Source organism: Manis pentadactyla, chromosome 11 (genome assembly GCF_030020395.1).
Source record: "Manis pentadactyla isolate mManPen7 chromosome 11, mManPen7.hap1, whole genome shotgun sequence".
NCBI classification, from domain to species: Eukaryota; Metazoa; Chordata; class Mammalia; order Pholidota; family Manidae; genus Manis; species Manis pentadactyla.
The window spans coordinates 117,326,024-117,353,112 of NC_080029.1; the positions used below are offsets into that span (position 1 = coordinate 117,326,024).

Sequence of the window (27,089 nt, forward strand, 5' to 3'; positions counted from 1 at the left end):
ATAGCCTTGGCTCTCACCTTGACCTGCTTGAATCCCTCTGTGTTCTGCTCTCATAACATCATCTGGGGCAGAGATTACTCATTCCTGATATACATGGTTACTTTTTTTTTTTTTTAACCAAATCCTGATTTAACAGGGAAGCAATGTGTACATTTAAAGAAACTACCTCTCAAAGACTTCCTGACAACTTAGGAAGATGCTGGGTAAGGCTTCTGAGAAATTGAGAAAGAGCTGACTATTTTTTTCTGTTTGCACTTTGCACCTTTCCTTCATTTGCCTGGAACACAGATGTGATGGCTGGAACTGTAGCAGCTGTCTTGGACCTTTATGTTAAGGCTATTAAGTATGCTCTTTCAGTAGAGCAGAAGCATAGCAAGAGTGTGGACCCCTGAGGGCTTTGTGGGAGCCATCTCTCCAGCCCTGGGCTGCCCACTTCTGGACTTGTTTTATGTAAGATATAAAGCTCTTACTTGTTTCCATCACTACAATTGAATGTCTATTCCTGGCAGCCAAACACAATGCCATTGCTAAAATATCCTTTGTGGCTTTTATCTAGTTTATGCTAGTTTGTGCTGTGTGCAGGTCCTGTAACACCCCCATCATTAGATAGTGTGCTTGATGAAGGCAAGGACCCCAACTGCCTTGTGTATTTCTGTATCCCCAGCAACCAACACAGTGCCTGGCATTGTTTGTGCCAGTAGGTGCTTAGTAAATTTTCTTGAATGAATGAATGAATATGTCCCAATGAGTACTTGGTGCCTAGCAGGGGTCCTACAGGGTCATTGGAGGAAAGGATGGCTCTGACAGTGGCCTTTGTGTTAATTATGAGAAGCAACTTCAGTTGCCCAGGTTGCTACGAACTGCCTTTCCCTTCCCAGTAAACTGGCTCCCCAATATCACTTACAAATATAATTTAAGTATTGTTCCCAACCTGAAAGTCCATTTGAGGGCACTCTCCTATAATAACTACTTAAAAATATGCAAGAGACAAACCAAAGCACACAAGAAACCATTTAAAAAATTTTTAGTCTTGGTTTCATGCTGTTGATTTCCTCATATAGTTAGGCTCATATAGAAAGTTGTATCTTTTCCTCCCCTCCAATATCATCACAGAATTTTCCCATTTATTAAAAGCTGGGCTGAACTATAATTTTTAGTGGCTATGTGGCAGCCTGTTTCCCATCAAGGGGAATTAGCCTGCCCCATCTTCTGGCACTTTTTGTTTGAATGATGCTGTAATGAACATCTTTGTTTCCAAAGCTTTTCCTCTGCTTCAGATTGTTTCCTTAGAGGGGATTCTCAGAAACGGAGTCATTTGATTAAGGGAGATCAGCATGTCCCAGTGTCATTTTGCAGAACAGGAGTCAATGCAAAGTTAAAAGGAGAGAGAGACTCAGTCCTCTTCATCTTCTCTGGGCTCAGTTTCTCCAGCTGTAAACGGAGCAGGTCACATTAGAGGGCTTCAGGTTCCCTTACAGATCGGAAGTTCTGTTGATGGTTGTGGAATGAGGCCTCTGCTATCCTTCAGGGCACGAGGTCGGGAGGTGAGGGCAGGGGCAGAGACCTGGATATGTCAGCCTGCGCCTCGGTTCACCCCCTGGGCTGATCCTGCCTGTGGAAGTGGGTCATCAGAGCCTCTAGGCCCCCGCCCCCCACCCTTTCTGGATCTTCCTTACGTTCTCCCCCAACTCCTAGCAAGCGTGTACGTTATGGCAACCCTGGCCCTTCCAGAAAGGGAGGAGAGGTTCAGACCCCCACTGAGTCCGAGGGCCTGTGTGGGGTCTACTAAGGGACTGGGGACTCAACTTTGAAGGGGGTGCAGGAAGAGGGCACTGCTTCAGCTGAAGGGACACCTCTGGACCAGAACGCAGACCCTCTGCCGGCCCTTGAAGGATTTGAGCACAGCAGAGCCACCGTGCTCTGTCATGAGCCTCCCAGCCTTCTGCTCCCAGAGATGTACGATTGTATTTACCTTCTTTCCGCGCCTCACCAGACCATGCGCTCCTTGAGGGCAGGGTTTCCTTCTGATTTGTCTCTGCATCTGGGACATAGTAGGTGCGCAATACCTTTTTAAAGTTCATGAGGGAAGGGAAATGCTAAACCTAACAAATAATTGAGGATATTGGAGGGGAGGAAAAGATACAAATTTTTATATGAGCCTAACGATATGAGGAAATCAACTGCATGAAACGAAGACTGAAACGATGTGAGGAAAGAATTCTTGGCAAGATGGGAATGGGAGCTAGAGCTGGGGGAGGAACAAGGGAGCAGGACAGGAAACTGCAGAAAGTCCTGCGCTGCTCCTTTCTCTGTCCAGGCAACTTCAACGGAGCCAGCCCCAGATCCCTGCCACGTGGCCCTTCCTGGGTGAGCAGGCTGCAAGGCCCTGGCTGGGGTGTCTGGGGAACGAGCCCTCAAAGCACATACCTTGGCAAGGGTGGCAGAAAGCTTTGTGTGGAGGGGAAGTAGGTACAGGAAGAGGAAGCCAGAGGCCCTGAAGGCTCGGTTGCTCATCACAAACTGTTAGTTTCATTTATTCAGTTATTCTTTCACCCAATTTTTGAACATCTGTGGCTATGTGTTACGTTCTGTGTTAAGTGCTAGGTGTTCAAGGATGGGAAAGAGAGATATAGCTGCTGCGAAGGCCTAGAACACTCGTGCAAAGTGTTGGTACCTAGGAAGGCAGTGGGTGGTGCCTGGCTGAGTGGATGATGGGTGCAGGTGGGGCATCCAGGTAGGAGTGGCAGTGTGCAGCCAGGGTGGCCATGCCTAGGCGTAGGGGCCTCTCCGGCTGGCCCTTGGGTCCTGTGAGCAGCAGTGAGGCACTGCCTTGCACCTCTGCAAGTGTACAGGCCTCTGCTGCAAAGGCACCAAAGGGGAGCTGGAGAGGTAATGGGTACTCCACGTGGTAATGTCTGGGCAAAGCTTGGAGGTTTTGCACGGGGAACACGAGCCTGGGGGATGTTGCTTGCATGTAAAAAAGTGGCAGATAAGATCAAATGGAAAATTACAACCCGATATATATGCTAGGATATGTCTATGTTAACATACTAGCTGTGGAAGGCAATATGCAGAAAGAAGAAAAAAAGACTGTTGATTGCATTAAGTGCAAGTCTGAATTATTTATTAGGTTTAGTGTTTAATCTTACTATACTATGTTAAGAGTTATAATAATAGTAGTAATACTATAATAACAATAATGGTAAAATTGAGTAGAACAATGCTAAAGCTTATGGGAATGGAAGATATTTCCCTGAGATTCCTTACCACCTGGTAAAAGGGTAGCTGGTAAGATAGGATGGGATGAATGCCCTCCAGGCCTTCTCCTGTGGCTGGGGTCAGAGTCACAGGAGAAGCCCTCAGCCTACAGGTGAGGCAGCTACGTTTCCACTGGTACTGGGATGAACTGGGGATGCTTTGCTTCCATTCATGAGCAACCATCAGCTCTACCGCCCACACTCAGCAAAGAAGGAGCCAGGCCCATGTTGACGCCTTTCTGTCCAATTGGGTTGTTGGTGTAGCTGGCGACTTCCGGCTACATTAGGTGGCATATCGGAGTTGCTCCTCTATTTGTGACAGGAAAATGGAAAAGTGTGCTTACATTTGCTCTGTGGTCTTTAGAAGTTTGGTTGTTTGATGTGTCTTTGTTGGGGTTGGGCATAGCTTGATGGGTATTTGTTGAATGACTAATTATTGACCTATTGGCTAACAGCCTCCACTGAAGTAGGCTGAACAAACAATCTGCTGAGTGGGACGTGGTGTCAAGGTGACACAGCTTACTCATCTGCTCACCAGAGCACACTGTTAGTGATTACTACCTGAAATACTAAGACGAAGCACTGAAAAGGGAGGACTTGGAGACACCAGGACAGGTCCATGTAGACCTAAGGGTAGGAGGAAGAAGGCATAAGATACTCAGCATTGACTAAACTATGTTTTCTACCTTTATCTTGCATCTACCTACCACTTCAGCATTTTATTTAAAAAATAATAATAATAATAATAAGGGAGAAATGTGGGATTCACATATAAATCAAGTATAAAAATCAAACGAATATTCATATTTGACCTGATTGTTTATAGTTCATGATGCGTGATCAAAACCGAAAGTTTCTGTGATGGCTGCCCTTGCACTGTTCACCATGTAAGAACTTATTCACTATGTAAGAATCTGTTCAGCATGTAAGAACTTGTTTGTTATGCTTCAGAAGATTGGAGACTGTTGAGAATTAGGCTTGGGGTGGATTAATGATTGTGCATTGAGTCCCCTATACAGAATTTTATTGTTGTTAACAACCATTTGATCAATAAATATGAGAGATGCCCTCTCAAACAAAAAAAAAAGATACTCAGTGTTGAATAAGTCAAGTCCAGAAAATAGGGACTTCTCCATGGGTGTCAGTCAATAACAGTTTGGTGCTAGAAATTATTGTAAACTTAGCTCTTAATAATAATAATAGTAATTACTATTATTGTTGTTGTTGTTGCTGTTATTATAATAATAAATTTGTTGGAAGGCTTTGAGGACTCTCACTAAACCCAGGGGCAAGGATGACAGCCACTTCCCATGAGAGGTTCGAGGTGGAACTACCTGGAAAGCTATCAGAAACCCAGACAGTTGCTTGCCTGCACTGTGTCCCTCCTTTTCCGGGGCCTTAGGGTCTTTTATCTTATCCTCTAGGTGGGTCTGTTTCATTCTTTTCTTTGCAGACTGGCCTTCTCTAGGTCCAAAAATATTCACCTCAGATGGAACATGATCTCTCCAATCATGGACCCAAAAATCTGGAGTCTAAATACAAATTCCCAGGAAAAGGAATCTGATTGGCCCATGGGGGGGTCTTCTCAGATGTCCGTCTCTATACCAATAGGTACGTTGAGGTGTGTAAACATAACTGCAGGGACCACTCCTGTGAGTGGGAAGGTGTTCCTCAGAGAAGGTGGCACAGATGGGGCAGGTACATTGGCTGACATGTCTGCTGTGGGGGAAACTGCAATGACTTGGCCATTGAATGGAAATATTCAGCCATGTGTAGAAAATGTCCACCGTGAACTTTAAAAAATGAATAACTTCTGAAGCATAGAGTTCAGGCTGTCATAAGGGCCTACGTAATAGCTGATTTCTGAGGAGTTACCCCCTCATTTTCCAAGTCTTTAGAGGAAGCAGTTAGTAGAAAATGTTAATGCCCAATTTTAGCAAATGACCCTTTTGGTGCTCCCAGGCCACTAGGGCTGGCCAGAGCTAATTTTTAGAATGCCCCCTTGATGATTCTGGCAACTTGTTTAATGTTGACCTAGAGACATGCAATGGGCCCAGGTCCAAACACAGAGCTAAGCTTGGATTTGCTTTACTGTGGGCAAGGAAAAGCTGCCCCAATGACTCCATGTGGATTTCTTGTCTCTGCACATGCCATGGCTCGTCTAGCCTCACTGTGGAGTTGCTGGCTGTGGCTGGACAGGTGGCACACAACTTTATGAGGTGGCCGTGTTCACAGCTCTCATCCGACTCACTCAGGAGCTGGATTCCACGCTGGTTTCACGGCTGTGTTTCTGGGCCTCTGGGCTCCCCCTCTGGCATGCAGAAGATTGCCTTCCTCTTACCTCACCCGTGCAGGCTGTATAGGTCTGGCTGCTGGTCTCTCTCCTCTGTTCCCTCTGCCTCTCCGAGGTGACAGGCTCTCAGGAAGAACCTGACATCTATCCTTACAGCAAGACATGCATAGAGGTCACTGTAGGCCCCTCTCCTGACCTACATTTTAAGGCCTCTCACTGTGGCATCTTCCATGTTGGTGCCTGTTAAGGAGAGTTGAGCCCAGCTGGCTGGAAGAGTGCTTCCTGAGGAGTGGGTTGTCCTCTGATGCGAAGTTGCACCCAGTGGCTGGTTACTCCCTCTCAGCATGAACCAGCCCCAAGATGGAGGCTGTTTTTCTAGGTCTTCATCATTAAAATATTGCAACGACACAGCTTATCCACAAGGGCCCTCCCACTCTAAGCTTCTGGTCCTAATAGGTAGAGCCTCTGGTACCCAGTAGGTTCTCCCTGTGGGTGCTTGGCTGATAGTTGGATTCACTGCCTCATTGCCTAGTCCCCTGGAGCGGGTGAGCCCCAGTCCCTGGGCGCCTTTCCCTGCAGATCCTCACCACAGGATTTGGCTCATAGCCTGAGCTGCCTCACCATTGTTTTTCACCAGCCCCACCCCAAGAGGCAGCCTCCCTCTAACCTTTCTCGGTTGCTCCAGCTTCCCTGGAGTGTTGACTTAGCCGGAGAGCATGCTCCTTCTTTAACCTCAGCATGTTTGCTCAGCAGAGGAGCGGGCACTGGGTCCGCCTGCCCCCAGGAGCACACGGGTTCCTCTGTCTTTACAGGAGCGTCCCATGGAGGGGGCTGTGACCGACGGGGGAGAGGGTGCTGAGGATGGAGGGGCACCTTCCGTGCTGCTGCCGGTTATCACAGGCTGTTCTAATGCTGCTCAAACAATATTGAGAATAACCCTGGCTCAATAGCACCAGTGTTAGCCTGCAAAGTCAATATTGGCTGAGCAAACACGGCAAATAAGGAGTTGCTATTTGCGTAGCTATGAGTACTTGTGTGCTCTGGCTGCCTTGACAGGGCCCTTGGAAATGAAGGGGAAAGGCGGTGGTGTCTGGGGGTGGAGGGGCTGTGAGAGGGCCAGGCCAGGGTTTCTCACCTCGACACTGCTGACAGCTGGGGCCGGACACTTCTTTGCTGCGGGCTGTCCTGTGCTCTTGGCGTGCTGAGCAGCATCCCTTGGCCTCCGTCCAGTAGATGCCAGGGGCACCCCCTCCCCGGGCGTGACAAGTAAAACCGTCTATAGACCTTGCCAAATGTCCCTGGGGGGTGCAGGGGTCTTAATCTCCCCCTGCTGAGACCCACTAGCTCTGGGCCAGGCTTGGGGGCAGGAGGGTGGGAAGGTTGAGAAGGGCTTGCTTGCGCCTCCTTGACCCTCCCGTTCTCCAGGCTGGATGGCCAGTCTCTGTGAGCGCCGAGAAAAGCCAGCCAGAGTCTTTAAGAAATAAATGCAATGTGGAACTGTCTCTTCCAATCAAAGAAACTTTTCAGCTGCCGCTGTGTGTCTGCAGCCACCTTCTCACCCTTGTCCTGTCTAAGGACTCACTCCCGTTCTCCACCCCAGGAGAGGGATGTTGTGAGACTCTCAGATAGTTTACCTCTGTCTCTCTTGTAGAATTTCAGGCATGCTTCGCTCTGGCTGGTGACCTTCTCTCTTGCACATGCCTATTTATAACAACCTGTCCCTGGCTCCGTGTCCGCATGTGTGCTACCCGGGCTCAGCATGGGCTCTCCCGAATCCTCCAAGTAGCCAGTGCTGGGCACCGGGGGAGGGCCCGAGGCAGGGGGGACAGCAGGGCACTCGGGCCACAGCAGACAGGCTGCACCGCCTCAAGCCCTGCAGTGTCACATACAGGCTCCATCTGTCCCCCCTCTGGAGGGTGTGAGAGAAGTATTTGTAGGCCTGGGCAGGCACAGACTGTGTCAGGGGCTTTCTGTGTCATAACTACCATCTTCTCTGCCAGGCCTTAAGCTGGGACAAGAAGATGGCCAGGGAATCTGGGCTAAGTAGCACTGGCCATGTCCTAATGCCTCCAGGCTGGGCTCTCAGGATGCCCTGGCTGGGGTGGAATACAATGAAAATCATGACAATACCAAAAAATGATCTTTAAGGGCAGCTCCGTCCTCGGTGGTGGTCCCTCTTGCTGGGACGGGAGCAGCGGGGGTGGGAGGGCGGGGGGAGGCCCATCCCTGGGCAGCCATGGCGATGTCGGCTCCTGACCCCCATACCCATCAGATCAGCCCCAGCAGGCAGCATCTAAGAAGAGGGAAGACTCCTGTGCACTCAGATGTTGGGAAGGCAGAAAGTGTGTTTGTGTCAGAAAGGAAGGAGACAGGCAGTCAGGGTGAGCCGGGCAGTGTTAGTGCATTGAAGCAACTGCAGCTGGTTTTGTTTTTTTCCAGAGTTAACACACACTTGTCCCTGTCCCTCCTCTTGGCCTCTTTTGCACCCTCTGCCCTCCTGTCCCTTAAACCCAGGGCAAACTACTTCTCAAAGGTGCTCGCTTATTAATGCCCCAGAGCAACAGGGGTCTTGCCAAAGTGTTCAGACCTGCTGCCAGATTTCTCTAGAGACTTGGCTGGGTGCTGCTGGGCATGACTAGACCCAAGGCTCAAGGCCTGGAGGAAGGAAACTCCTTATGAAGCCGTCTCATTCGTGAGCCACCTGGGAAAAAGGGATCTGAATTTGGAATCTGGGGAGAGGGTCTTGGGGAAGGCATACCCCAACCAGAGCCCCCTGTGTGGGCTTGTCCTGGTTCGCCTGTTCCCAGCTCCCTGCAGGTGTATTTCTGCTCCTCGTGGAAAGGGGGTGCTGAGGGGCTGTGCCTGTGGTGGGGATGGGAGGGTGGTTCTGGGTCCTGCACATTGGCTCCCACCAAAAGACCTACCTCATTCTCTCTCTCGTATCCAGAGATCTGTGTCAGATTTCATTTGAATAGAGGCTTTTGCTGTCGAAAAAAGAAGTTGCAGTTGTATAGAAAGTGATTTGATGCTCAAGCCAGGAGCAACTGAGTTCTAACCCATGTTACCCTACTTTCACTTTACTGGCCACTTTCCCTGAGGGTGACTGAACCTTTCTGGGCTTTAGTGGTCCCACCGGTAATGCTAGAATAGTAGCACTGAACCCATAGGACTGTTGGGAGGATTACAATGAGACAACACGTGCACAATGTCATAGACACCCAGGAAATGTCCATCCTCAATGCCCTTCACCTTTCGCCTACCTGACCCTGCCCAGCTTCGTGGCCCAGCCTCAGTTCAGCCCCCACCAGGCCGTCTCTGACAGCCTCACTTCTCCAGCTCCCAGTCACTTCCTCCCTCTCTGAGAGGAAGAGGCATAGAAAGAACATTAGTGGTGGGATTAAAAGAGCTGGCTTTGAATTCTGACTCCAGTTTAGTCACAGGAGACATCTGGCCAGTGACTTAATCTCTCTGAGCTTTGGTTTGCTCATCTGTATAGTAGGTCTGATAATACTTCCCTCGGAGGTAACTGAAAGTCAAGATAAGACAGTAAGTCAGGAATGTTGGTACAGGTACAAAGCCCCCCTTGGAATTTATTTAAAATGCAGATTAACTGACCTTCCTATCAAGAGCTTCTGATACAGTTGATCTGGGGTGGAGCCCAAGAACCTGCATTTCAGATGGGCAGGCAAGGTGACTGTGATACAGACAGTCCACCAAGAAGTGGTACAGTGTGTGGGGTATCCCAGGGTCCTGGGGCCTCACCTGACGGAGTACAGCTGAAGGCGGCACACTGCACACAGTCTTCTTTCCAGCTGCTCAGGCAGGACCACCTGCAAAGCCCCCTCGAGTCCTGAGATTGCCCCCAAAGTGCCACAGCACATGGCAGTCAGTGCTAAGTGCCTGCCCACTTCTTTCTGTCCCTCCCTGCTCTGCACCTGTCCATGACCTTCGCTCCCGTGGCTGCTTGGATGGCCATCCCTGTGGTAGCTACTGTCTGTGATGGGGACAGTGTCCAAAAGTGCCCGTGATGTGGTTATCAGATGAGGGCCCACCTCCAGGAGAGTATGAGGCTGCAGTGTGTGTGTCGCCATGTCACATTTGCCCCAGGCCCTAAAATTGTATGAGTGTTACAAACTACCTCAGGCTAAAAGCCCCTCATGGCCTCTGGCCAACGATCTTATCCTATTGGAGCTGAAAACAGCCCAAGGGCTGGGCAGGGGACAGATGCTATCCCTTCCCTACAAGATGCTGAGTTCCTGGTGTGGCCAACATGATTCTCCCTTCCTCGAGTCCCGTAGCATCTCGCAAAGGGCTGGGTGCAGAGTATAAGCCCATAAGGGGCTCTCCCTGGTCGACAGCTCTAAGGGCATGGAGGCAGTGCTGTAGATGACCCTCACCTCTTCTCAGCTCCATCCTTCCCCTGGGACAGTGCTACCTTATCAGAGTCCGAGGCCCAGGCTGCCAGCACGCTTCTCCTCGCCCTCACCCCAGTGACAGCGCACCCCATACCCATCTAGGGCGTTGCACCTGGTCACAGTCCTTCTCCTCCCAAAGGCCTGTCATCATCCCAGAGGACTCCTTGTGAATGACATGTTACTTACCCAAGCCTCATGGGCTTCCTAAACCTTTTCAGGGGTGGCCATTGCTACCACTCTATTCCGCTGTTCACACCCTTAGTTCCACCCTAAATTAGGGGCTCCCAAAGCTAACTGATCATTTGTACCATTTGGGGAGCTTTAAAATACAGATTCCAAAGTCCCAGAAACTCCAGAAATGAGAGCCAGAAATTGGGTTTGACATTCTGATGATCAGGTTGGGACCACTGGAACTTGTTACCATGTTGTGAAAACTGTTGAGATATAACCAGTAGAGTAAGAACAGGGGCAACTCCATCTCATGGCTGAGATTCCATTTTAAAAAGCAGGGAGTTAGGAGGTAAGACTCTTAACATATTTTATGGTAATCAGTCAGTCACCAACCCTATCTTAAGGCAGGGCAAGCAGTCCTAAATGAATGTCCCCACTGCTTGAGGGTGACCACTATCTTGGAGGAGAACAGGATCAATAAATTCCTTGTATTAAGTTTATCTTAGAGAATTATCTAGAAGACTGACTATGGATAATGACATAATGTCTCTCAGTGGAGATAGACGTCATGAGACCACATGTCAAGCCTATGCCCTCCCTGGCCCTTTGCCTAATTCTTGTAAGCCTTAAAAGACAGAACCTTATGCCCTTAAGCATGCTTCTCTTAGGTTGTCCCCACTCCCCTTTCTTCTAGTGTGTACTTTGCCTTAAATAAAGACTTCTCTCTGTTCAACTTACTGTGTTTTGTCTCTGCACTCTTCCAGTGGTAAGCATCTTTGTTACTTTGCTATTTCATTCTATTTTTCTAGACTTAAGCTCTAGTCTTCTCTCTCTTTCTGTGCTGATTTGGGCTTGCAAGTTCTTGTCGCCTGGGTGACCTAGACAGGACTGCAGCTGTAAGATCACGCTCTTTAGTAGCCTGCCTGAAAACCTCCTTTCTTTGCTTTGGGAAGTTCTCAGAACATAATCTCACTCCATCCAGTGCTCTGGGGCTCCCCCAAATCCTGGGGTGGTGGGGGACTTAGGTCCCACGCTGTGCAGATTCAAGTGGACACCAGACACCAGGCCATTCTGGCTTTAGGAGTCGGCAAGGGATTTGCCAACCAGGAGCTCAGAGAGCTTCCCTTCCCTGCCTCCGTTCTTCCTTGCTCTCTGCTGCCATCCGCTAGTTCTCTCACTTAATGAATTTCTTCCTTACCTACACTCCTCAGACCTGTTCGAGAATGCTTTCTCCCCCAGCGTCAAGAAGCCTTCAGGTTGAGGTTTTACCTGGTGTGCAGGGAGAGACCTCCCCAGGGGCAGCTGCCCAGCAACACCCTCATGAAGTCGCTGAGGCTTTCGACCCTTCTCTTTTCTTCCTGTCCCTCAGATTCTTCCTGTCTCAGTCTCTGTCCCTCAGGTCAGCCTAGACTGCAGGAGCCACACTTCATAACACTCGTGTGCCTCCCCAGGCCCTCAGCCCAGTTTGCTGCCCCAACACCTGTCTGATAAAACCGGAAGGCAGCCTTCTCACTTCTGCCACCAGGTTGTCCCTGGCACCCCCGTGGATCACTGCCAGATGCACAGGCAGGGAATCCACACTCCCCTGAGTCCTTTGGGATGCCTGGCCGTCCCCTCATGAGTTGCCAGCCCCACCTCCCAGTCCCCTGCACAACCACTTCAAGTTTCCACTGGTTCCCTCAACACCCCCTCAGCATCCGTCACCTGTGCACCTACTATGTGCTGAGCAAGTTAGTCAGCACCTCTGCCCTCCTGAAGCTAACAGCCCAGCATGGGAAACAGATAAGCAATCATGAGCAATGCTCTTGACCATAGAAAAGGACAAGGCTATGCGGGCTTCTTGGGAAAACAAAGCTGTTGGGGGGACCTGCCTTCCACAGCTAACCCCTGCTCCATCCGCTCACCTGTGGCACCTGCAGCTGCCTGGTCTCCTTCCCTAGGTTCCCGCAGGAAGAGGGGTCCGCCCTGCCTCACACGGTCCCTGCTCCGGGCCCCGGCCTCCACTTCCCCTGCTGGGCTGTCTGGGATTAGCTCCTTTCTCAAATGTTCAGTCTCTTTTCTCTATTGCCTCATTCCTTTCAGCTCAATCTCTTCCACTTTATTATTGGTAATAGTATTAACTGAATAATAATATCTGCTGAACCTTATGCAGGTAAGTCTCATTGACAAGATCACTCACAAAGAATCAACCATAAAATAAAACGGCTGTTGGGTGCGGTAGGATGGCATGTCAGAGAGCAGAGAAATGTGAGGCCTGACAGGGGAGGAGACGGCCGGGCCAGGCACTTCCCGTGAGATCTCTTGTTTACTCCTCGCAGCTTCGGGACATAGGTATCCATTTTTGCCTTGGAGAAATAAGGTGACTTGCCTAAGGTTGCAGGGCTGCAGTGCCAGCCAGAAGCACTCCTGTGTATTCCAAGTACCAAGGGTGTTAATTCAAGGAAGTGGAGCCCAAGGCAGCTGCTGGCAGGGTGGAGGAATGAGTGAAGGTCGGGAAATCTTTGCTGAAGGCCAGCCTGAAGGCTCCAAAGTGGATGGCCTCCCAGAGCTCCCCTGGCAGCTGTGTGGAACCGCCAGGAAGCCCCTGCTGACAGCCTGGAGCTGTGAGCAAGTGAGAGCAGGTGCTGGCCTGGGGGCACCGGCAAACCTCCCAACCTGGCTCTGTCTGCAGTTGCCTCTGGAAAAGAATGGCCTCTCCTCTGCTTCGCTTTCCAAATGTCATTGTCTCATGGGCAGAATCTAGACCGGAACTGTAAGCAGAAAGGGACCTGGGAACCCCAATTCCTGGAGGAGACGCTGGTGAGACACTGAAGGGACCACAGACAGTCCAGCTAGGCCACTGTGGGGCCAAGCTGGCGTCTGAGCTCAGGTCCTCAGGCCCTCTAACCTTTGTCTCCATTTCTCAGACCCCACCGAGCCCTGTCAAATTTCTTCATAAAGAGCTTCTTGTCTCTGCCACTCTAGAACTGCCTGAAATGCCATCAGTGGGCATGGAAGGCTGTGGTCTCCTGACCATGGTCTAAACCCTTAGGCACTTTCCTTCTTCTAAAACAATACTTGCTGTAGAATCAAACTCAAATCCTTGAGGGATCAGTTTCCAAACTGATTTTGAAGGGCTTTTAGAAGCAGAATGTTTCGTACTAATATTACATAGAATTCCACTCTCCATGGTGGGGGCTGTGGCACTTCTGGGTGCCATGCCGACTATACCTCTTTCATCTTCCCTGGGCCAGGCTGGGTGGCAACCTGGCTTTGGAGAACCTTGAGCAGAAGAAGGGAAAGGAGCGTCCTAGCAGCTCAGACAATCTTGGCAAGTAGCACAGGATTGTGGGAGTGAAGTGCTGAGACAAATATTGTTCTCTCTTTGCTCCTACTCTTGCAGGGGGCTATTATAGGTCAAGGACCAGATATCTTTGGAAAGGGGTGGGGCTTCAAGGTTTAATATCTAGGAATGGAGCTAAAAAGAAAGTTGTGTCCCTTCAACTAAAATTTGCCATGGGCCTCACCATCTTTTCCCCAAGTAGCTTTGGCTGGGAGGACTGGGGACACTTCATTGGCAAAACGCAGGGTCCTGGAATGGGCGGGGCCTTCTTTACAGAATTTCAGAGCCCATAGTTTTGTTCTGTCTTCCTTCCCTAGTTCCTGCAGAACCTCAGGCCAGTGCGTGTGTGTGTGTGTGTGTGTGTGTGTGTGTGTGTGTGTGTGTGTGTGTGTATGTGTGTGTGTGTGTGTGTTCATTTAGGTGAGAGAAACACTGGATCCTACATTTTCTTGATAAATTGCAAAGCTTATGAGATATATTCGTATCCTGGGCCAAGACAAATGTGATTTTGGATTATTAAGTCTACATGACAAATGAGTGCCTATTAATTTTATTTACCTTGAACGAATTAGCAGGAACTAGCAATAGAAAGAAAAATAATTGTCTTTCTGCTTCTTTGTAGGGAACAGCTGATTTGGAGAAAGCCCTGAGAACAGTAGCATAAAATCATACAATGCTGGAACTGAGAGAAACCTTTATCCACCTAACTCAACAAACATATATGGAGTACCTCCTAGGTCCTGGGGATTCAAAAGCCAACAAAAGAAAACTGTTCCAAATCCTCAAGGAGCTCAGAGTCTAGTAGAGGCAATGACTAGTGGGGAAACTGCAACAGTGGAAATTTGGCCAATGATAAAGTTTGTATGAGGTTAGGGTGGGCTCTCATGAACTCTTTTGGGGTCAGGGAGAGAGCCATGGAAGACTTCCTGGAGGAAGTTATATCTGAGTTGGGTTTTGCTATATGAATAGGAGTTTGGCAAGAAAAAATTTGGGGAAGAACATTCTTGTTAGAAAGAAGAACAAGGGCTTATTAACCCAGGAGGTGAGTTCAGAAACCAACAGTCTGAGGGTACAGAGAGTGGTGGGAGATGAAGAGAGAGGTGGGTGGGGACCAACCCTGAAAACTGAGCTGATAATGGGTCTGGATATTTTCTCAGTGATGGGTGGTGGGGAGGCTAGGCATTCAAGGGTGTGAAGTAGTGGAGAGAACACCTTGGTGTGTTATGGAGGATGCAAGGCTGGAAGCAAGGGAGCCTCATGAAGAGTCTGCAGTGCATGGGGCCTAGAAGCCAGGCAGAGGCAATGCAAAAGCAGACAAGTTGATGGACTATATTAGTTTCTTTTTGCTGCTGTAACAAATTACCACAAATCTCATGATTTAACACAGCACGTATTGATTTTCTTACTGTTTTGGAGGCTGGAAGTCCCAAACCAGCTTCACAGGGCTAAAATCATGTGTCAGGAGGGCTGACTTCTTCTGAAAACTCTAGGAGAGAATCTGTAACTGGGTTGCCTGCCCAGCTGAGAGGCTTCCTCCATTCCTGGCTCTCGGCCATCTTTATCTTTAATGCACGTCACTCCAGCCTCTGCTTCCTTCACCACTTCTCCTTCTGTCTGCCTCTGAGTCTCCTGCATCTCTTACACAGGTAGTTGTGGGTATCCAGGGCCCACCTGGATAATCCAGGGTAATCTCCCATCTCAAGGTCCTTAATCACATTTGCAAATTTCCTTTTACCATGTAAAGTAACATTCACAGGCTCCAGGGATAGGATACGGATGTATTTGGAAGGCCATTGTTCAGCCCACCGGGTGGGTGCAAGGAACTTTGAGAGATGTCTCGCGCCTCCCTCCCCCGCCCCTGCCCATCCTCACTTCCTGGGATCACCTAACAGTCATAGAGTAAGTACCCATGCCCTTGTTCAGGATCTGCTTCTAGGGGCATCCAGAGCAAGACCTTGGCGATGGCTGTTCCCATGGAGCCATGGATGAGCTGGGGGCAATGCGGGGAGCACCCCTAGGCCCTTGAAGGAGCACCGAAGGGGGCAGGCTGTCTCCCATGTGTCCTAGAGTGGTCCTGGGGCCCCCCTCCTCATCTGCGGCATGCAGTCCTTAGTGCTTCCACCATGACCTGGGTTCCCCGAGTCTGCTCTGCAGAAACTCCTTCCGGGGCCCTTGAACGCCCGTAGGCCATGTCACTGGGAATCTGCCCGCCCGAAAGTGCTAAGCGCCTGCGGCTACCCGCTTCCCCTCCCCCGTGGTAATGCTCTCGCATTTCAACACAGGCCTTCAATGCCTTAGAGAAGGAAGGAGATAATGCTTCACTGAGCACTGGTATGTGTCCATCACTGCTATCTCACTTAATTTTCACAACCATCCCATATTCCCATCTTTTAGGTGGGGAAACTGAGGCTCAGGGGAATTAAGTAACATGCTCAGGCCTCCCCAGACGAGTGAGTGGCGGAGCTGCACTTGGACATGCGTCTCCTCTCTAGGCTGACTCAGCCACGTGACAGGTATTTAAAGATGGTACCTACACTCAGCCACGTCTTTCCTTTCCTGTCACAGACCCAAGATCAAGTTTCCTTTAGACAGTTCTCCAAGGGGCATGGCCATCTGACTTCTCACCTCTCAGGTGCCGTTCTTGGTCTGCGTCTCTAGTGACATGTGGCACCCAGGGTTGGTACCTTTCCAAATGAAGTCTGAGCTCTGTGCCCGTTACCTCGGTTGGCCTGAACTTTACACTTCCGTCTCGGATCCCAGGATCACATTCACTGCTGAAGCAGCCGCAGCCCTATGTGGGCTCACATGAAGCTTTCGGGCCACCCAAAGCCCCTGGGTCTTTTCACGTGGACTGCTACCAAGTCAGGATACTCCTGGGAAAGTGACTCATCTTGAATCCAAATGCAGGCATTGTCATTTGTTAGGATGGAGGTTTTCATGGTTTGGGCTAATATTACAAGAAGAAGAAATGCAATAGGTGTTGATTTCTCTGTATTGTCATCCACTGGCAATTAACAGATTCATATTTGTGTCTCATATTCCCTAGTGGATTTCTGGTGTTTTGAGGTTAGAAGACATGCTTTATCTCCCCCAAGACTTGGAACAAAGGTTTTCAGACCGTAGGTACTCTGAAAGTCTTCCTCTGGTCTGCGGGTCTGCAATTCCACTCTCAGGCCATGATTCTGCTGCCTATAGCCAGTACCATCCCTTCAGGATGCCACTAACAGCTAACTTCTGCACACAAAATGCTCCCATGTGAACCACCCTGGTAGACTGGCTTCTGAACAGAGTTGCAGGCAGTAAGGAGGGATAAAGGAAAGAGCGGTGGCCCTGGAGCTGAGAGATCTGTCTGGGTCCGAATCCCAACAACAGTATGTAATTATGTGCTATTTCCTCCCATGTAGAAACGGACAATAAAAACAGGTAATACGTATTGAACCTACTATAAATTGATCAGTATTTTATGCCCGTCCTCTCAACCCACTGCATTGGGAATAATTAAGATTATCATTTTTTTAGGTGGAAAAAAACCCGGAGATACAGAGTCATCGAGAAACTTGCTCAGGATCACAAAGGCAGAGAGGGGCAGAACTCGCATTGCAGCCCACAAGGTCTGCTACACTCTTAACCATTAGACATAATATATGTATTGCCTCAAAGATTATTGCAAGAGTTAATGAATACTTGGGTAAAGCGCCTCTTCCCATGTGCCTGGCACATGCATTTTCTAGTAAATGCTCAATGAATGCTAGTTCTCTCCCCTGCTTCCTTGCCCACTTCCTTGTCTCCTGCCTTAGGGCTGAGTTGCAACCAATGGGTGGAAGCCACGTAGTTACTTTCAATCCAGTGAAAGGAAGAACTTTCTGATGGTGGAGTCCTCTGGCAGAGATCTCTGCTTTTGGGAGGGGAAGACAAGAGCCAAGCTGATAGCCACTGGTGGCTGGACTCTTGTCTCAGTTTGCAGAAGTGAGAGATTGCCATGGGAGGGTTCGCTGGGAGCCCTTAGACCTTTGAGCAAAGAATTCACTCATTCAGAGTCATTCTTGATCCTTCTCTCTTCCTTGTCCTTCCCATACAATTTATCACCAATTGTGTTGACTCGCTCCCCAAATACTCCATCATTCCTCTGCCTCTCTCCATCTTTATAGCTACCACCTGCTCCTGCATCTCTCCCTTGGACCTTGGGATTGGCCACCTAACGGAGAGTGTGATGTTTCTGACCTCCCCTCGTCCCCCTTGTCCATCCATAGAGCCCTCAATAGGGCCTTTCTAAAACATTGTGATTATTTCCCACCTCAGCTCAGGACTTTCAGGGCCTTTCCATGCCTGTAGAAAAGGTCTGATGAGACCTACAGGGGTGATTTTACTAGTCATCCACAACCTCTTGGGGCCATCAAAGGCTTCCCCGGGCCTTTGCACATGCTGTTTTCTTTGCTTGGGACCCTTCACCCACCCTCTCTCTCTGGCTAACTTTTTCTCATCCTTCCATTCTCAGCTTGTACATTTATTCCTCTTGGCAGCTGTTCTTGACACCCCTGTTACTCCCTCCTTACTCCAGTTGATGGGGTGAGTCCACCTTTCCCATGTTGTCAGAGCCCCCACCTCTTATTTCAGCTCTGGGGCCTAACCTGTGTCACATACCACAAGCTTTTCTCAAGTCCTCTAAGCACCAAGCCCCTGGCTAAGACCCTGAGGATGGAAGGATAAATGTGCCGTGTTCCAGGGCTTAGAGGGGCTTACCATGAGGTAGTGAGGTGGGTCTAGGCCAGATGGGATAATGTGTTGGCCAAGTTGAACCAAGGTATTCTGGGAAGGAGCACAGGGAAGACAGACCACCCAGCCTGAGAGGGTCTGGGAGGGCTTCCTGGAGGAAGAAGTGCTGAAGCAAGCTTTTAAGGTCTCAGTAGGATTTATGAGACCTTAGAGGGAAGGAGGGAAGTGGATGCTCGGCTAGAATCCCAAGTGAGCAAGACAAACTGGGAATTGCAGGAGGTCTGAGCTAAGACTGGTGTGATTGTGCAGATAGCTGACTTGCTGGGTGAGCAGGAAAGAATCCGTGGAGGCCCCCAGACTTCTGAAGGGCACTAGGGGATGGAGGTGCCTTTTGGAAATGTACAGGAGGACTAGGTTCAGGGGGACAATGGGATGAAGAGGTTAGTTAAGGAGCCTGTTTGATTTGGAGTCCCCATAGGACCACCATGTAGGAAATTTCTTGGGGGAAAGGGCACTGGAGGTGGGGAGGCAGCACAGATAAAGGCCAAGAGACCAGAGGGGCATGGGCAGGTGGGACATTGAGAACAGCTGGCTGGGGCCTGGGGCAAGAGGAGGGAGGAGCTAGTGATAAAGGCCGATGGTCAGCTAGAGGATGTGCCTGGGGCGACTGTACCAGAGAACTGAGAGCCGGATACTGTACTAAATGCTTTTTAAATATCACTTTTTATCTTCCCAACAATGCTGCACCAGCCTGTCTCACAGATGGTAACACGGAGGCTCCCAGGGGATAAAGGACTTGCTCAAGACCATACAGCACCGGCTGGGGCCTGTGCACAGCAGGTACTCAGCATATATGTGTGAATGGTGGATGGACTGGTGGCATGAATGAATGAATAATAGAATTCAAGCCCAAACATGTCTGGCTCTTAGCTCGTGATCTGGACTGTCTTGGATCTTATTTCCCGAATTCTCTCCACCTCACTGCTAATAATGATAATTTGGGTACTGGGGAAGATCAACAGCATAGTATTCCCGTGAGCTTGATATGCTGGTTGCTTTGAGCCAAGCCCCCACTTCCCTCAGCCATCCCTCCAAACCAGGAGCCCACAGGCCACATGCTTTCTCCCTTCTGGAATCTTCCCTAACTGTTCCTGGGGCAGCTCCATGCCAAATACACAGCTGCCCTTTTGAAGACGCTGTTTGCTTTTCCTGTCTCAAGTTTTATTATTTTCTTCAGGAAAATATTTGTCTTCCCATTACTTTAATCATGCCTCCTGGGTCCAGTGGGGAGCCTTGGAGAAGTAGTCCTGTGTTTTGTTTGCTGTACTGGGAGAACAAACAGGTTTGTTGACTTACCTGAGTTTTCCCAGTAGGTGGACCCCTCAGAGCAAACACGGAGTAGGCCTGCCTCCTGCCCCTTGGACCTGATGTTGACTGTGGAGCATTTAAACAGGAAGGTCTTCCCTTAAGCCGGGCCCAGTGGGCCAGGCTGTTCGCTCTGGCTTACCTTTAAGCAGGCGGCCCTTTCATCAAACGAGGTGCCTGAGTTGGGCCTGAGCTTCTGCGGAGTCCAGGAAACATTCTGTCTTCCTCAAATTGCAGCCCAGCCCTCTAATTCTTAAATGAATTGATCTAAGAGGGAGACTTCAAAATGAAATTGTTCTAGAGATGATGGGCGGGATAGGTGGGGGCTGTGACCAGGAAGACCCTTGAAATTATTGGTATGCAATGGGCCCTGGACTTGGAGTCAGACAGATCTGGTCCAACGTTAGTTACTGGTAGCCTCCTTGTATGTGTCTGTGTTGCCAAGGGTTGAGCTGGTACTTCAGTCATTCAACAAATGTTCTGTGAGCACCTCCTAGGTTCCAGCACTTTTTTAGGTGTTAGGTATGCATCAGTGAGCAAAGCAGGTTCTAGTCCCTGCCCTTTGGAACTTACATTCCTGTAGAAGAGGGTAGATAAACATAATGCATAAGAAAAAATATGTAGCTGGTTAGAAAGGGAATGAAAAAAACAAAGCAGGATAGGGTGATAGAGAAAGCCTTATGGAGGGGGTACAGTGTAAACAGGGTGGTCAGTGTAGGCTTCACAAAGAAGCTGCTATTTAAGTAAAGATTTGAAGGAGGGAAGGTACTTAATTCCAGGCACATCTGATTCCAAAGACCAAAGTCATAAGCCTACACCTTCTCTTTCCCAGTGACTGAGACCAGGTTGCTGGTCATAGAGTAGTTAATGCTCTCTAAGTGTTCATTCCTCCCCAATCCCTCCTCCTTTGAGGGTCTCTCGGGCATTCCTCCACCAGGGGGAGAGGTGGGGTGGGGCTTCTGGCAGGGTAGCACTGCCAGAGCAAGGGTGGGCATAAGGCAGTGAACCCGGGGAGCAAGTGGTCACCAAGATGGCCATGGTTGGTCTTGAGGGTGGAATTCACCCTGGGTTGGGGGTGGAGTTGAACCGGGAGGCATGAGTCTATCTAGGGAAGCGAAGGCTCATGCATGGATCACTGTACTCCCTATATTTGCTCTAGAGACAAAAGGACTAAACATTTATTGAGGGCCTACTAGGAGCCAGGTGCTTTAAGGTACTTCAAGGTGCTTCAAAGGGCTTCCCTTCCATGTCATTCTCAGAATAGTCCTCTGAGGTGCAATATGATCTCCATTTTACAGGTGGGGACACTGAGGCTCCGAGGTTGAAAGGCTTCTGTGTGGCTGGCTGACTGGGATATAGATCTGAATCTGTCTGACTCCACAGACCAGTTAACTTTCTCAACACAATCATTATCAACTTCCTCACTGAGCAACCACCCACATCACTGTCACCATCACCGTGGTCATCAGCTTTACCAATGTCATCAACGGAGACATGAGCACTGACATCACTGTCAGCATCTGCCTCATCTGCAGCATCCTGTTGGTGGCCCCAGGATCACAGCAGCAGGGCGACAGTCTAACCCGTAACCAGGTAAGTGGTAACTAGGCTTCGTGGTAAGTCAGATCATCTCTCTTAGCTGCAGCCTCCTTATCCATAAAGTGGGGGAAAGCATGTCTGCCTCAGAAGGGAGTGAGATACCGAAATCAGTCTTGTGTTTCCTCTGAGGCCGCTCTTGTCATGATCATCAGTGATCTCTGTAGCTGTCCTCACACTACTCGCCCCCCAGGAGCCCTTGAGGCGTCTGACCACTTCCGCCTTTGCTCCTCCTGGCTTTATAATGTTTTCCTTCTAACTCACTGAGCCCCCTCCTCTGCTGGCTATCTTTTGTACTGAACCTCTAAGTATTTGATTGTTCCAGAGCTTGCATGGAGCCCCCCTCCTATCTCATCCAGGCTCATTAACTGCTTCCTCCCTAGTCCCTGTGACCACTGTGCCTCCCTTGGACTGCAGTAACCCTGCCATCACCAGGGCATGGTCAGGGAAGTGGACCTTAGAGTAGGCTGTGGAGCCCTCGGGAGGGAGGAGGACCCCTTCCCAGGCCCATCTGGGACTAACTGGAGGGCCAAACCCGAGCAGGAATTTTTTTAGGTAGTTTGAGGGGTCTCCGTCCCTTGAATCTACATCCATTTAATCTTCCTCTTGCTTACTGGGTCTGCATTGTCTCAGGTGATCAGAACTCTGGGACTCCTTCCACCACAAACACTGTGTTGTCAGTGACAGAGAACTTCTGAGAGAGGTGCTCCCATCACCTGGGGGCTTCCATTTAGCAAAGCACTAAACAGAAAGATAAAGAAAGATCTCCAATTGGTGGCTGGGGATTGTCACAGGATTCTTTCCTGGAAACTCTGAAATAGCACCCTTTGGGGGCTACTGTTTCTGCCCCCACATCGGGCCCATCCTGAAACAGATGGTCCCCCTTTGGGCTGTTCTCACACACATGAGCAGAGGGATTCTTTTAGGTCCTCTTGGCCTCAGGAGCGTTTGAATCAGATGCCAGGAGAAACAGATTGCCTCTCCCTTATTTTGGGGGCTGTGGGTGGATGGCTTTGAGAGATCTCGTCCAAGAATGTGTTTTCTCTCACGTCCTCAGGATGTGATGCACTTCACTCTCTGCTCTTTTGAGGCCAGCATAAACGTGAGATTTGCAGGGGAGACACCTGCACAGCCTCGGCCACCCCTGCTAGGAGAAATGGGGCGGGCAAGTCACTTCTGGTACCAAGCTCTGTGCTCTTTGCACGGGCCACCCCCCTCCACAGTCGGCTCCCCGCTGCTAGATTAACGATCCTAAAATAGCTCAGTGCCATGAGGCGGTTCCATGCTCAAGAACCATCCAACGTTTCCCATTTCCCCTGGAATAAAGCCCCAGGCTTCAGTCCCACCTTCAAGGTCCCTGCAGTCTGGCCTGTGTTGGCTTTTTCAACTGTGACCTTCATTCCTCCTCTACCAAGTTCTTGCCTCCAGACAGACAGGCATCGCGGCTGCCTCCACACCACTCTCTGGGTTAAAAAGCCCTCTCCACCCCCTTGCTGCCTATCTAAACTTCTTTTTTCTTCCAGACAGGCTTAAGTCCAGCCTTGCAAAGTGCTGCCTCCTCACCTGGCAGTCTTCCTGGGTTTCTCATTCATTCCCAGACCCATAGGACCACTTGTTGATTCTCCTGTGACTCACCACCACGACTTCCCCTGTTGAGAAGGGCTTATTTCTAGAGGACCACTTGCTAAGGTGTTGTCTGGGAGTGGAGAACCATAGGCCATAATACAGTCACCCCTGGCTAGTCCCTGTATAGCTCTTACCACCTGAAGAGGGGAAGAAACAATAAAACTGCAAGGAGAGAATCTGGTAGAGAAGTCCCAGGGGCAGTGACCTTCCAGGAGAGGCGCAATCAGTCTGGGGAGAGTTCCCAGGGAGGAGGCAGGAAAGGAACCCCCAGATTTTTCTGATCTTTCTGAATTTCTGTTCTTTCCATTCTCTGGCTGGGGTCTGCTGTCCTTGGCTGAGGCCATGCGGAAGCCAGAGGGTAAGAGAGCCATTACAACAGTCCCCACAGGTCCTTCCAGGCAGCAGAGGGCAGGAGGGCAGAGAACAATCTGGAGCGCAGATGCAGGGGAGGGAGATTATATGTCAGAACTTAGATTTCTGATGGGTAAGTTGTGAAAACTTTGAATGTCACAAGTAGAAAGGTTCTCAGGTCAAGCTGTTCACCTTAATTTCACAGATGAAAAAAACAGAAGTGCAGAGTGGGTTCCTGCTGGTCCGAGACCACACAGTAAGGTGGAGTCAGAGATGAGGCCGGAGTAAGTGCGAACACCACAGTTCATTAGTAAACTGGTTCTTTGGGACAGACTACCTAATAAATTACACAATAGGAATGTGGGTTTAAGTCTTACTGGCCATGCTGGCATGCTTGATAACTGGTGAGATGCCCCAATGGGGGTCAATTTGCAAGGGGTGGTTGACAGTCCTCCGGGGAACAGAGTCCTCCAGAAGGCAGAGGCCACTAACAATGCCACTAATAATGTTTACGCAGCTGTAAGTGAACTGAGATCAGAAACGCAGCACGGTGATTATTTTTCAAGACCGTTCCTCACCTGGCTTCCTGGGCATATATTTGAATCCCCCAGAAAGCTGTGTGTGTGTGTGTGTGTTTTATGGGTGCAAGGCTCTGAAATAGAACCTGAAAGAACCGCTGTAAGACCCTCTTCCAAGCTGTGCTGCTTTGGGGCCCCAAAAGCAGCCCATGACACAAACAGAGAGGAAAACCCATGCTCTCCTCACCGCAGACCTCACTTCGTTTCAGTTCTCTTTCACTCAGTTTCCCTCTGCTCCTTTACGGAAAATTAATGCAAATGTACGGTGCTTTACAATTTTGAGACATTCTTTTCTTACCCTCTCGCTATTACCCCACAACAAGCCTGTGACTGAGCAAGGGCAGGGCTTATTATATCCAACTGTCAGAAGAGGGGGTGAATTCGGGAAGAATGGGCCAAGGGCCCGCGGGCAGAAAGGGGCGGAACCGGACGGTGGGCGGGGCTCCGAGGACCACGCCCTTCCGGTGGCGCCGCATTCGGTGCCCTGGAGCTTCTCCTACTCTCTCTCTCCCCTTTCAGCTCATCCCTCTGGTCTGATAGGCTCGAAGCACTCTTTCAGGAACTTTCTGACATGCTCCTTGGTGTCAAGAGTGAGTACGCAGAGATGTGCCTGTTGGCAGAGCCTCTGTCTCCACGGGGAGAGAAACTAACTGGGTGACTTTCCCCGTCTTGTACCAACCTAGGGGTCATTTGCACACAATACATAAAAATTACAGCACCATAAGCCACTGAGAAATCTTCCCTTGGACCAATTAGATTCTGACATCTGCTTACTGTTTAATTATCTTCTGACTGAGGAAATGGAAAAGTCGACGAATAGTTTAACCCAACGAGAGTCAGGTTCCTTGTCTTCCCCCCTTTGTGAGCATGTTTGTAGAACCCTGATCTGTCAACATCGCCTCGTCTCTCTGGGACCCTGGCAAAAAACATAGACAAATATTTATATTTCATGAACTCAAGATGGTTTTCATACCGTTTTCATGTTTAACTGATTTCAAATGAATGACAATGGCCCTTAATGTGGCTACAAGAATTTGCCATTAATTTTCACTTAAAATTGGATCCAGCCGGTATATATGCCTACACTGTATTCCAGTTCTTAATGATTTGCCTTCCAAAAACATGGGCTGCTTCCCACTGGCTGATTGGCACAACAGCTTCGTGGGGGCATCGGTCTCCTATTACATGGGAACAAAAATTAAGTTCAGAATATCGCTCCTATTTTGGAACTCTTTGGGCGAAGGCCACAGGAGTGAGGCTGGCTCTGCACACCAGCCCATCCTTAGCTGCTGGCTCCAGCTTCCGGCAGGAGGCAGGCCTGGGTTGCCAGGGCGCACATGAGTGTGGTTCAAAGTCTTCTAGCGCTGAAAACACTTTCTGGTGTCTCTCTCCTTTGGCTTTTGCGAGCAGTGGGGTCTATTCTAAGTTCTTTGTGAGGCTTCAAGTCTTCACCCCATTGGTTTAAAACGTTGATGGCGGAAAAGAGCGGGATTGTGACCAAAAGAGGGGTGTGAACCAGAGGAATTGGATTTTCTACTTTGAAAAATGTCATTTAATTCGATGGTGTGAAGTTTCTGCTTAATCAGTATAACCATATAATTTATTTAAACATTTTTGTAGGGGATAAATATTAAATTGGATGGAAGGTTGGGAAATAGGCTTAAACTGGAGACAAGGCCCACCTGTGAATGAAGTAGGCATTAGACCGCATGGCAGAGGATGGGGGTGGCATGTAGGTTTCATCCCCATGTCAACTCTGAAAGAAAGAGTGCATTGAGGAGGACAATGCAGTTGCTTCTGAGCTCAGGGAGAGAGTTCCTTCATTGATTAGCGATGTCTGCCCTGGCTGCTGGGAAGGAAATGGCTGTTCCTGGATGAGATGATCTTCAAAGGCCCTTTTGACTCTCTTTCTGTGATAAGGAATAGCTGAAAAGTGAATCAGGCTAACTTCCCTCTCTGGAGGTAAAGACTTTAAAAAGCCAGACCAGGAGGCCTAAGGCAGTGCTACTCAAACATGAGTGTGCATACTTGTATCTTGTTATAAATGCAGACTCTGAATCAGTAGATCTAGGGAAGAGCCCAATGTTCCACATTTCTAACACTCTCCCAGGTGATGCTGACGCTGTTGGTCTGTGGGGCTGCACTTTGAATAGCAAGGATCTAAGGCTGCCCTCTGAACCTGGGGCAGTGCCCCCTGATTGGCAGCTTAATAGCTTCTATATGCAACAGACATTCATTAAGCACTTTCTGTGTATATGCTCCTTTCCAAGGATTTTTCATGGGTCATTTAATTTATCCCCCCAGACTGCCTTTGATGTTGGGTAGGTTATTTCCCACACCTCTTTTAAAAAGTTTTTTGCAGGTGCAGTGGATTTTAGTGGCTGTGTGAAGGTCTATACATGGCGGAGCTGGGACTCACACTCAAGTCTTCCCCTGTACCGCATTGTCCCTGGGAGCACCTAATTCGTAAATCTAATTGTAGAGCTAATATTACCAGTGCCCTCAGCTTAAATGGGGCAGCTCTTGGAGCTGTGCCACGGGAATGGACTGATGCCAAACGAGCCCTCAGATCATGTCAGAAGGCCAAGTTTTGCCTTGGTGAACCCTGGCTCTACCACCTCAGACGGTCATTAAGGCAGGCAGGAAACATCCAGGATCCTGGGTTTGTGGGAAGGAGCCCTTTTTGACCTTATGAGGGTTTTGGAGGCAGACAGACCCAGCTTAGAATCTAGCCACATTAATTGACCTTGAGCAAGTTACTTAACCTCCTTAAGTTAAGGTCCCCTCACTTGTAAAAAGAGGATGATAAACATTCTTGCCTTTCAAATTTGTTGGGAAGATAAAAACGAATAATGTCATAAGATGTATGGTATGATGCATGGCACAGATGGGGCACTCAATTTCTTCCTTTTGCCCTTGGAACAACCTTATTGGCTTAGTTTTTCTATTCACCGCACAAATACAACCATTTTAGAATCTCCTTTAATGCAATAGAATAATCTGTTTAAAATGGTCTCAAAGCAGAAGTTTAATGTGGTGCCTTCCCCACATACAATAAGATAAGGAAATGGTATAAATTACGATCTTTCTTCCCTGACATGACAAAAAATATTTAAACAAACCTCAAAACTTATATTCTAAAGTAAAACATGGCAGCATCAAGAGATAGTCAGTCAACATAGAGAAATTTGAAAATTCAAGCAAACTTTGGAGCTTCCCATTGTGAGTTGGCATCAGTGAATAGTGAAACCGTCGCTGAGTTTTGCAACTTCTGCTGCCTTGTTTCTTCAGCGAGTGGTGTTAATTCTGGTAAACGTTGTTGTCACGGAGCGTTCCTTAAATAGTTTTTAATTGGTTTTAATTTGGAGAAAGAATGTTCTGCTTAAGATACAGGGGCTCAAC

The 27,089-nt window shown here is 49.1% G+C and overlaps 1 long non-coding RNA gene across 1 annotated transcript; it reads right to left on the reverse strand.

The window, feature by feature from the left end:
• Nucleotides 1-1,295: 1,295 nt before the first annotated feature.
• Nucleotides 1,296-6,544, reverse strand: LOC118923714 (uncharacterized). Its single transcript, XR_005029297.2, has 4 exons — nucleotides 5,599-6,544; nucleotides 3,819-3,884; nucleotides 1,973-2,041; nucleotides 1,296-1,431 (listed from the first exon to the last, which is right to left on the reverse strand). It is a non-coding gene; the product is annotated as an uncharacterized LOC118923714 (long non-coding RNA).
• Nucleotides 6,545-27,089: the final 20,545 nt, after the last annotated feature.